The 10,819-nt window shown below is 32.4% G+C and overlaps 1 long non-coding RNA gene across 1 annotated transcript; it reads left to right on the forward strand.

Annotated features, from left to right (window-relative positions):
* Window positions 1–613: 613 nt before the first annotated feature.
* On the forward strand, window positions 614–10,023 carry LOC143242801 (uncharacterized). The gene is made up of 3 exons (XR_013023253.1): window positions 614–643; window positions 4,099–4,330; window positions 9,887–10,023. It is a non-coding gene; the product is annotated as an uncharacterized LOC143242801 (long non-coding RNA).
* Window positions 10,024–10,819: the final 796 nt, after the last annotated feature.

Consider the following 10,819-nt stretch of genomic DNA (forward strand, 5'->3'; position numbering starts at 1 on the left):
TACGCGTAAAACCAAATAACTATTTATATGCAAATTATGAAATTGGTTTCAGATATCTGATAAATGTTTTTTTTTTTTTTTTTCAAAACTGTGAAATATATCTCAAGCATTGTCCCAACTAGTGAGGAAGTCAATATACAGCAGACAATAGCTTTAAATACTGTTTTACATTTATATTTTGTACGTTCAGAGAGGATAACTGGTTTGTTTATATTATTGCTAAAACAAAGTTGTTGTTTTAAACTAAGCAGAAAGCTACTCAATAGGCTATCTGTGCCATACCCACCACGGGTATTAAAACCCGATTTTTAGCGTTGTAAACCCGCAGACATACCGCTGAGCTACTGGGGGACTCATAAGAGTTTTCTTCAGCATACAGAAGTTGAGTTCATTATATCAAATTAACTTTGGAGCCTCATTACTTCTCTCTACAGGTTTTCCATAATCCATCTAGTGTTTGATCACATTGTTGCTACATCAGTCACGTGACTGGTATGTCTGTGTGTACAATAACATGCATATCTATCTAATTACTCAGTGGTTCATCTCGTTTCTGGACTGAGATTTTTTTCTTTTTTTTGCGTACTGTCGCCTGGCACACTTCGGAGGTTTTTGACGTTTGTGTTCGTACGACTTGTTGCAGGTCTTTTTCCGACTTGTTCTGGCGAACCAAAATTATTTTTTTGATGCTCTTAAGTACAAGAAATATATTTGTTTCGAAAAATTTAAATTCTCATTTGAATATACTTTAATGATTTGAGTATATAAAAATTTACATTGGAAAGGTCTGTTACATATTTTTCCCAAAAGCGACTAATTTTCGGTGATATCACACCATCTACGAAATGTTAAGCTATGTGATAAAGTAGTTCTGATAAATTCTGTTCTACTGTGACTTTATAACAGATTGATTGTCACATTATTTGCCAGGTTGCTTATTCAGAACTGTTTTGGTATGGCTTATCCATCCCTATACACTGTAGAGTATCATTACTAAGAACATCAGTAGCAGCCTGTCACTGATAGTGTATGTTTACAATATAAGTACCGATAAGATTACTAGTCTTCATCACTGTCCTGAAATAGCTCTTTTCAGAGCATCTTTAGCATACCTGATGGAATGTGATGCATCTTCCAAGAGTATATTATAGCTGTCAATATCAACATCTGCAAATAATATGTCGACCCACTTAGCACCTTGGAGTTGGTCAACATCACCCATTACTGGAGTCCTGATTATTACTTTTTCAGCCATAATTTGGATAAACAATATATTTGACCCCTGTATTGAAATATCAAAATGCATTTGATAGTTTTTTGTGATATAATAATTGTTCTGTTATGAACATTGGCACAGCATTTATGACTTACAAAGATACATTTATAAAAATTTAAACTACATAGAAGATAAAGGTGCATTGTGGACAGAGCAAATTTTTTATAATAGTTTTTTGGGATAATAATTGATATATAATAGTTTTTGGGAATAAAAATTGACATAAGGCCTTGTCATTGAATTGCTGAAAAGTGTTTTTACAGGGTGTCCTTGTCTAAAGATTATGTATTTATATCAAAATACTGAGAATGCTCACCTTAGACACTTTAAATGTCACAGATGGAGCATATTTTGTTGCCATAATATACAAGATAGAAAAAAATGTTCTTTCATGAAAAACTTGTAACTTCATGGTCAATTTTGCCATATTCAAGAAAATTTCAAACTTTATTTGTTATAAATCATTTTTATCAAACTGTCCATAAGGCAGAATTTAATAATTTGGTCATATCATAATCATCAGATATAAGTCTTTCTTTAATTAATTTGTTTATCTTGAATATTTAAACATTTTCCACATTTGATCAGTGTCTTCAAACAACTCAGATGCTCAGCTCAGAACTGATAGTTTTGTCCCATCCTTTCCAAATTAGGTTTTTTGCAATTTGTAACCAAAATATCATTTCTAATATTCATATATAAGTTGATAATAAATTAATCATTACACTTTTAAGTGATTATGCAGCAAATATGTCTAAATAATTAAAAGATGGTAAGATAATTTCTGGCTGAAAGTTTTATTTGAGTATTCTTTGCATTAAACTAGTTTTTGGCTACAACGTTCATATCAGTATTTACTTACAAACAACCAGTAGACTCCAAATGAAAGGGCAGTGATGTTGACTGCAAGATAGACTTGAGTAATTAAAAAGACGACCACATGTGATAATGGTTTGTTTGTTAAATGTTGGAGATAAAATATAACCAGGTTTATGTCACGTAAAGTAAAACAAAAGGTATATTGTAAAACTACTTTTATGATACTAGGAGTCAACCACAGGAAACAAAATAATGTTGATCACTTAAGTATTTGAAAGGAATACAACATGTTTCTTTTCAATGTTGTTGGGTAAAGAAACAAATGAAAGTAAATCACAATCATCTTTTAAAATAAAACTATTTTCATTGTTGACTTTTGACACGTATATTTGTAATATGCCTTTTGAGTACTTTGGGCATCTTTATATGTAGAGTCTAGAGACTATGATATTGAATATTGTCATGAAAAATTAAATTCAGTTCATTCAGGCATACACTTCTTTTAAAATGTTATAATCATACTTTCTTTTTTCCAGTGTTTTAGTCACATATAATCATATGGCAAGTTATAAACAACACTCTTGTAAACCAAAAAGTGTCCACTTGTATATACATTTCCCCATGATAAATTGAAGTACTCCTAATATATTGCTGTTGTGCAAAAATTAAAACTGAACAGAAATAAATAGGGCAAATAACTGCAGAGGAATTAAGCAGTGGTTGTTATATAAAGATTCCACAGTGTTCCTTAATAACAAATCAGAAATAGGGTGTTTAAAATATAATAACAACGAAACAAATTAAAATCCAATGAACAAACATTAAAATGAACATAGCAAAGGGAAAGGTCAAGTAGAAGCTTATAACAAGTTGACTATTTAATTCATTCCTTTTCTTGTAATAATGCTTATGTTGGTCAAACAAAACAATCTCTTTCAGTTAAAGGAACAAGAACAGGAGCATATCCAGGATGAGAGGGTGGAGTATTTATTTGTGGCTAACCACAAATCTCTCCAACAGATTATTCATTTCATGTTCACCACAGGCATTAAAACTAAAATTTTAGTGTTATAAGCCTTCATACTTACTGCTGAGCCACTGGAGTTAATAAGAGGTCAAATGATCAAGCCAATATGAAAGTTCTTAAAGGTCCTCTGTCTCTCTCTCTTTTTTTTATAAACACATGATGTTATAACGTTTCGATTACTTACATTTAACATATTTCAATCTAGGCTAAAGCTAGATTATTTTTATACAAGAGAATGTCCACATTTTGGTTTAAATATTTCATGTACACTACACACACAAGGATACATTCTATTGTGCTAGCCAAACTCTTGGAGAAGGCTACTGCCATTCAAATGTGTTTGAAAAATTGGCTTTAGCATTACATGTCTCCACACAAAATTAAATTTGAACAAAATTTACAATCCAAAGAAATATTTAAAAAATATACAAAACAAAAGTGAGGGCATTGAAATTGATTTGCAATGGAACTTTATTTCAGTTTTTTTTCTTCTTTCTTCTTCTTCTAATCAGCATTTAATTTTATACTGCACAACTGTTAGAGAATGTTGACCCTATTGGACCAACTTGAACTTGAAGGTACAAGACACTGGAAACATTTTATTACCTCTGTTGAAAATGAACATCTTGGTTGTCAAAAGGAATCATTTTGTTATGTTTTGTGAATTAATTAGTCATATTTGCATTATTAATCTCATTGGCTTATGACTGACTGATACAATGTCAGTGAAATTGCATTAGTTTTTGACTTTCAATTAATGCACAAAGTTACACAATATGCATTCTTTTCCAATTGTAGGTATCAAAACATGTTTTATTATTTCCATTTTATGAGCCATCAACATACCACTGAATTATCAGGGGCTAGTCATTACTTGAACAGTAAACATTTCTGTAGTAAATCAAAGTAACAACTTTGTTCTGAAAGTGGTAAGTTTTGTTTGTTTTAAACTGAGAGTACTTTAAACAATTCACAGATTGAAAGCAGGTTTGAAAGATTCAGGATTGGATTTAAATAGTCTTCATACCTTCTTCCTTGACATTCCAGTGAGAAGAAACAGTTTCACCATGGTTAAAGGAAGTGGACTATATCCAAAAGTCCTTTTGCTGTCATCAGTGGCTTGACAGTGTTGCTGTTGTTGAAAGTGCAATAAACAAGCTTCCAGCAGTTAACTTTTACATATCTGTAACTGAATCCAGGAGAAACAGGTAAGCTGGCCTGTTGAAATAAACTGCTTTATGCTAAGCTTGCTTGTTTCATTTCTGTTACCAAGTCTTTAGAACACTTAACTATATATTAAACAGAGAATTTTAGGCCACAGTGCAAACAGTTTCTGCTATCAGTGGTCAAACACTTGTTAGGTAAAGCTCTTTTAAACACTGGTTCATAACTTGTTTTGCCTTGATCTTAACTTATAAGGTTTAAAGTGGAATTGTGTGCAACAAAATTTAAGTTTATACTACAATCCTTTAAAGGAGCCAACAGAGTGACTATTGAAGATTGTGACGAAATCACGCAGTACCTAAAATCCTATTTTGTCTTGCCACTAGGAATGGCACATTACTAAAACAACTTTATACTGATCAACCAGAATACCTAGATCTGTTCCTTCCATAACACAATTAAGAGTAATCCTGTCACAACTGTAATTATAATTCGAGTTGTGATATCTTACAGGAATTACTGTACATTTGTTAAAATTAAAAGTCATTTCCCATTTATTTTCTCAACTCATCAAATTCTCCAAATACTTTTATAAGGCAGTAGTATTCTACTCACATCCAGCAACATGGAAAACTGAAGTACCATCAGTTAATTTAATTAATCTGTTAACTTCCTTCATCTTTGTCATTTACAAAAATCCAAAAGAGTGAGTGCCATAACCTTAAGCCTTTAAGTATCCCACTCGTTACATTATTCCAATTTGACTGATCTCCATTTGTAACAACCCTCTTCCATCTAGCCAGTTTTCTTTCTTAAGAACCAACCTATCCTGCAGAGATACCTTTTTAACAAACCATTTGTGTGGCTTTTTTGTTTTTAAGAACATACATAAAAATTTTTCTTCATTACATCTTGTTACATTTAGTAAAATCAAAGCAACCTGTCATTTCAATCAGTAGGTCTTGTTACATTTTTAAGTCGTGGTAGTTTTAATTTTATAATTTTACCGAAATTTCATGCATGTGTAATACTGAAGTCAGCATAAATGTAACTACTGTTTTACAAGTAAGCAAATAGAAATGAATTCATTTATAATGAGTTTTATTTCACCATAAAAATTAGAACAGTTTTACCATTATTTAAACAAAAAGTTAGATTTTATGCATCCTTTTTTTACTGGCTTTTTATTGCAAAATTTATAAGTGAAGATTACTTCCCTTACTCTGGTCTCTCACTTTGGATGGATCATTCCAAATTATGAAAACACTAATGCACCAGAGAGGTTATGGTTATAAGCTGTACCTGCAAAACTGCAAATAAAAAATATATAAGATCTGGTTTAGGGACTTCCATTGTACAAAGTGATTAAACTGCAGTGGTTGTTTATGAAACTTGTTTCAGAAAGGATGAAAATTTTACCTTATATTTTAAAATTGTTGCAACAACATTTGGAAATTTCTCACTTGTTATTTTCTTCTCTTTGAAGCTCAGTTGTTTCCCTTGTAAGTTAGTTGCAAGATATTGACTAGGTAATGAATATAAGAGCTCCATTTACATTTTTTAATTTTTCCTTTGCATAACTGTCAGGCATCTTATTGTCCAAATCTTCACCAATATTGTATTCATCATTCTGAACCTTATTTAATGTAACAACAATGTGCTTTGATATTTTGAACATATCTTTAATGTAGCATTGTATAATGTTTTTGTCTGTTTCTTGCCTTATCTCAAAATACAACTAATAAAGCTTATGAGCTCAAATATGGTTTCAAGTAATCTGCCACTGTAATTCAGTGGACATCTGTGGCATTGCAAATATAGAACCACCACCTTCTTTATATGCAGCAGTAGCTGTGTGGTTATTTATAAATTATTTCATTATTTCAGTGTATGTTCTTTAATATTCTGTTTTATAGATCTTTAGCCAGGAGATTTAGTGTATTAATTGAACAATCATAGCTAATTTATATATTGTCTTTACTTCTCAGTAATCTTTATTTTATGTACCAAAACTATAAATGAGTAGTTTTTAATTAATTTCATTACTACAGTAAAACTTTACAACTGTACAGTATTTGCTCGCAGATAACTAGTTCAATTACATATACTAGCTATATTACGTTCTTGTTTGTAAACTATGTAGTGCTGTATGGAAACAAGTGTAGATGTTAAAATAGGTATATTTATTTACATAAAAATAGTACTATATCAACTGTATTTTGGTCATAAACAGTGAGAAGAATATACTATTTTGATAAGATATCGTACCTTCACTCACAGAATAGCTTTTCTTGACTAGTATTGCTCTATATCAGCACAAATGTTTAACATATGCCATTATCCTTTAATATCCTGCTTCTGCATATTCATATTCAAATGATCATGGAGCAGCTTTTCACTAATGGAAGGTTGACATAACTCCTATTGTAACCAACACTCTTTCAACATGTGCACCAAATCACTTCTTAATTGGAAGTAGTACTGTACATACGTGCTATTTTTTGCTCACAGATTTGTCTGTATTTTCAGTTATTCTCGCGACTTCATTTTTCTTTACACTTTGTACAAGTTTTGCATTTTGGTATTTTACCAGTTTTTCAAAAATGTGTGACTTTTCAGGGATATTTTTGTTTTTATATTATGGATTTCACTCTGTGGCAAGTGGAGTCTGACCTGTATACTTTATTTATGGGAAACACTCTCCATCCTGTGACAATACTAGCTGTCAGTTACATTGTAGTCTTTCCTACTGCAGACCTGATTTTGACTTCGAGATGCCTCCAAGTTTTTGTTGATATACCCTATTAACATGGTAGCTCTGCTTTTCAATATAGAATTTTAAGGCCACTTGTTACACTGTTTCCAGTTGCTTGGTCCTCTTGAGTCTCCAATGCTCATTTTTTCAAGCTTTATTATAGTGGAGTATGAGAGCTCTTACCAGTTCCTGAGTGTTGTATCATGGAGGCCTGTCCTCCTGCGATGAATCACACCATCTATTTGAGAGTAGAGGGGTGGCATTATGCATGTTTTGATGGCATGTGGAACTTCCTAGTACTGACCTGATGTACAGTTTAAGATTGCTTCTGCTTTTAATTGTTGCACTGTGCTATATTTTTACTATATATCTATTTTTTTTTTCTGTATCTTGATGTCTTTCCTACTTTGGAACTGATGATCAATCCCAGATGCCACCAGGTTTTAATTGAAGCATTCCACCATGTCATGTATATATCAAACATCTATAATTGCAGTTTGCCTCTCGGACTGAGATGTTTCTCCTAACTATTGCTGGATCTAGGGTTGAAAATGGTACAGCTAAGTAAGTTCTCGTGTGCTAGCTTGTTTCCTTCCTCTTACTGTGGAGTGAATGATGAATGCCAGTAGCCAACAGGTTTTGGATTGGAGATGCACCTCACCTTTGTGGTTCCTTTTCCTACCATTGGCTGGATATCAGTTCCTGGCAGATCTTGTGTTGTTTGTAGCTGGATACTGCATATTTTCTCACTTGTTTACAACCAGTTATCTTCCTTGTACTGCAGACCAAAAGTGCTATGCTTGTTCCTATCAGGTTTATGCCATCTTGCCTGAGCTTTCCACCTTCATGCAATCTGCTGGGTGCCAGTTTTAAATAAACCTGGTGTTGGTTGGGTTGGATATCATGCAAGTGATGATGGATTCTCATGTGGAAGCTCAACTTCTTTACCAATTTCCATTTCATGGAGAAAAGGTAGGCATTCCTCTACCTACTGCAAATCTGATATAGCATTCCAGGTACTGTCTGGTGTTGCTTGAGATTGAACTACCACTATGGTTTGTTGCATCCTAGTCACTCAACACACAGGAGTCCCATTCATTGATTATACATGTTCTGGGATTCCTTCATGTTTCAAACTTTTAAGTTCACAGTAGTTTCATTAAAGAGTATACCTGAATCAGGTGTGGTGTGATCTTCCACTGAGGTGCATTGTTTTCGCTTTCATTTCATGCCTTCTGGTCTTTTGAGCACTTTCTTTAGGGGTATCCTGTTTCTGTGTTACACTTTCACCAGTTCAGTGTGGGAATTTAGCTATTTTGTGTCAGGAGGTGAGATATCATATGGGAAGCTAGGATTTTCTACTCTGCCTCCTCACTTCCAATGATATATGGTGTAGGTCTTCTGATCGATCCTGAAGTGATTAATGAGTGCAGATTCAGAGAGCTGCTGTATGATCACATGCATTAAGTATGCACAAGCAGGAGATGCAGGGCTAGTGATATGGTTTGAAAATTGATCCAGTAGAGAGCAGTACTAGTCAGGAAAAGCTAGTTTGTGTAAGGAGGTATCTACCAGAAATACAGTGTAGGAAAATACTAACATAAATTTTCACTTTAACAAGATAAAATACATTATGAAAATAACTGAAGAGATGAATATCCATAATCCTGTTAGCTTGGTACTATAAAAATTAATCACAACAAACATTTATACATCTTTATTTGTATGGTTGGTGAAATTGTCTTTTCATAAAATTTGCTTCCAGTATATTAAAATCTCGATCTTGCTTGGCTTTATTCATATGTATATTGTAATCTCTTTTACACTGCATGGTCTTATGATCTTTCTGAAGACCATGTTGTGAGCGATACTTTTCACATAAACCATTGAGGTTGCTCATAAATGATGCTGATCATGTCACTACAACTTAATAGACTAATATAGAGAAATTCAATCTTTTAAGAATTTAATATTAGCTATTGTGCAAATATTATTTTGTGTATTGATACATGTACTCTTATGTATTTTGTATTTAAATTATTAAAAATTATTGCCTTTACAACTAATCTGGAGCTTATTTTCACATGATGTGTACTCTGTGTACTATCTGGTACATATTTTTTAGTGAATTACTTCAGCAGTAGTGTTATCATGCATTATTTTTTGTTGACTAGAAACGTAGCAGTTCAAATTTATATAACAAGGAACTTGTTACAAGTCATTAGAAAAATAGAGAATTTTTTCATTTTCTTTATCTTGACATTACTCAATTTTTTTTATAATTATGTCAAAAGATCCAGTAGTATGTAGTAAACAACCATAATTAGCTGCATATATAATATTATAGAAGTGTAGTTTCTCTATAGACTTGCAGAATATGCTAAACTTTATGACTAGGAAGATCGTTTTTCATCGAGACTTTTCAAATTTTACTCATAGTTTATTTTAATCAAGTTCTGAAGCTTCAAAGGTTAGTTTATAGAGTAGGTTGAATTATTTTCTCCACAACTAACTTTCATAGATACTGTTAGGGTGCAAACAGACTGCATAACATTTAAATTACAATTATAGAAGGGTTGAAGTTGTATATTAAACATTCACACTGTACATGCTTGTTGTTGAAACTGGTTAGCAGATGATGTTCTATATTTAATTATATTGACTTAATACATACTTCAGTTCATTACATTTTCATTCAGATTGTTACAGCATGAAGTGCAATGTTATGCACTTGCAGTATTTCTATATTACCATTAACTTGTTTATGCAAGTTATAAGACAAAATTACATCCCTCTTATGCTGATCAAATCAGAAACTTGTTAAAGATGTAATGTGTTTATGCAGTTTTAACAGTTCTTACAGTTGCCAACTTTATGCTGGAACATTTGGTATAGAAGGACTCCATGATATGCACTGGAGACTGCTGCTGCCCTCACTTAGATACAGGTTGAAGATTGTTAGCCTGAGGATTGAAAAGGAACATGCAAGTGATCTGGGAATGAGGATTTTGTAACAATTATACAATTATGAGGGAATATGCAAATTTATTGTTTATATTTTATGTTAAAAGAAGAAAACTTTGAGTTGTAATAGCAATATAAAAATGTAAATATTTATAAATAAGTACTTGAAACTAATTTTATTGTTATTAATTTTTATAATTTTTGTTTTCTAAGAGTTACATTAAGAAAAGTTGCAATCTCTGATCTGTGTTAATGTGAACTTACCTCAGAGTTTTAAGTTTGACTGGAAAACTCAGTATTAAATTGACTGAGACTCCAGGGTTGATAGTGTCAGAGGGCACAGAATATTTTTCCTTTCCTTATTTGGTAAGTGACTTCTTACAGAAACCTCTGTTCTACAGTCACCATCAAAGTCAATTCCTGTACCTATGTTTCTAAGTTTACATTCCTATACTGTCAAAACCTTAGGGCAAATGTCACATGTTTTTGTCCAGAACAGATTAGAGGGATTTGCTGTCCCTCTCAAGTCAGACAAAAAGTTCTGGAGACATCTTGATTGAAACATTTATGCCATAGCTGAGCAAACTCCTTGTGAAGTCAAAATTCCTATTGAGGTTATCCCCCATGCTATTTTGAACTCTTCATGAAGAGTTATTGTTGAGAGAGCTATTAAAAAAACATTTTAAAGTTGTAGATACTCACTGGTTTCTCTAGCAAAGGACTTTCTGCTTTGCGACACATCTCCACTTTTGAGGACAGAATTATGTAACTGACCAGTGTTCTAATTTTGACATTTACATCACCACATCTCATG

The sequence above is a fragment of the Tachypleus tridentatus genome, unplaced genomic scaffold (genome assembly GCF_004210375.1).
Source record: "Tachypleus tridentatus isolate NWPU-2018 unplaced genomic scaffold, ASM421037v1 Hic_cluster_2, whole genome shotgun sequence".
NCBI lineage: Eukaryota > Metazoa > Arthropoda > Merostomata > Xiphosura > Limulidae > Tachypleus > Tachypleus tridentatus.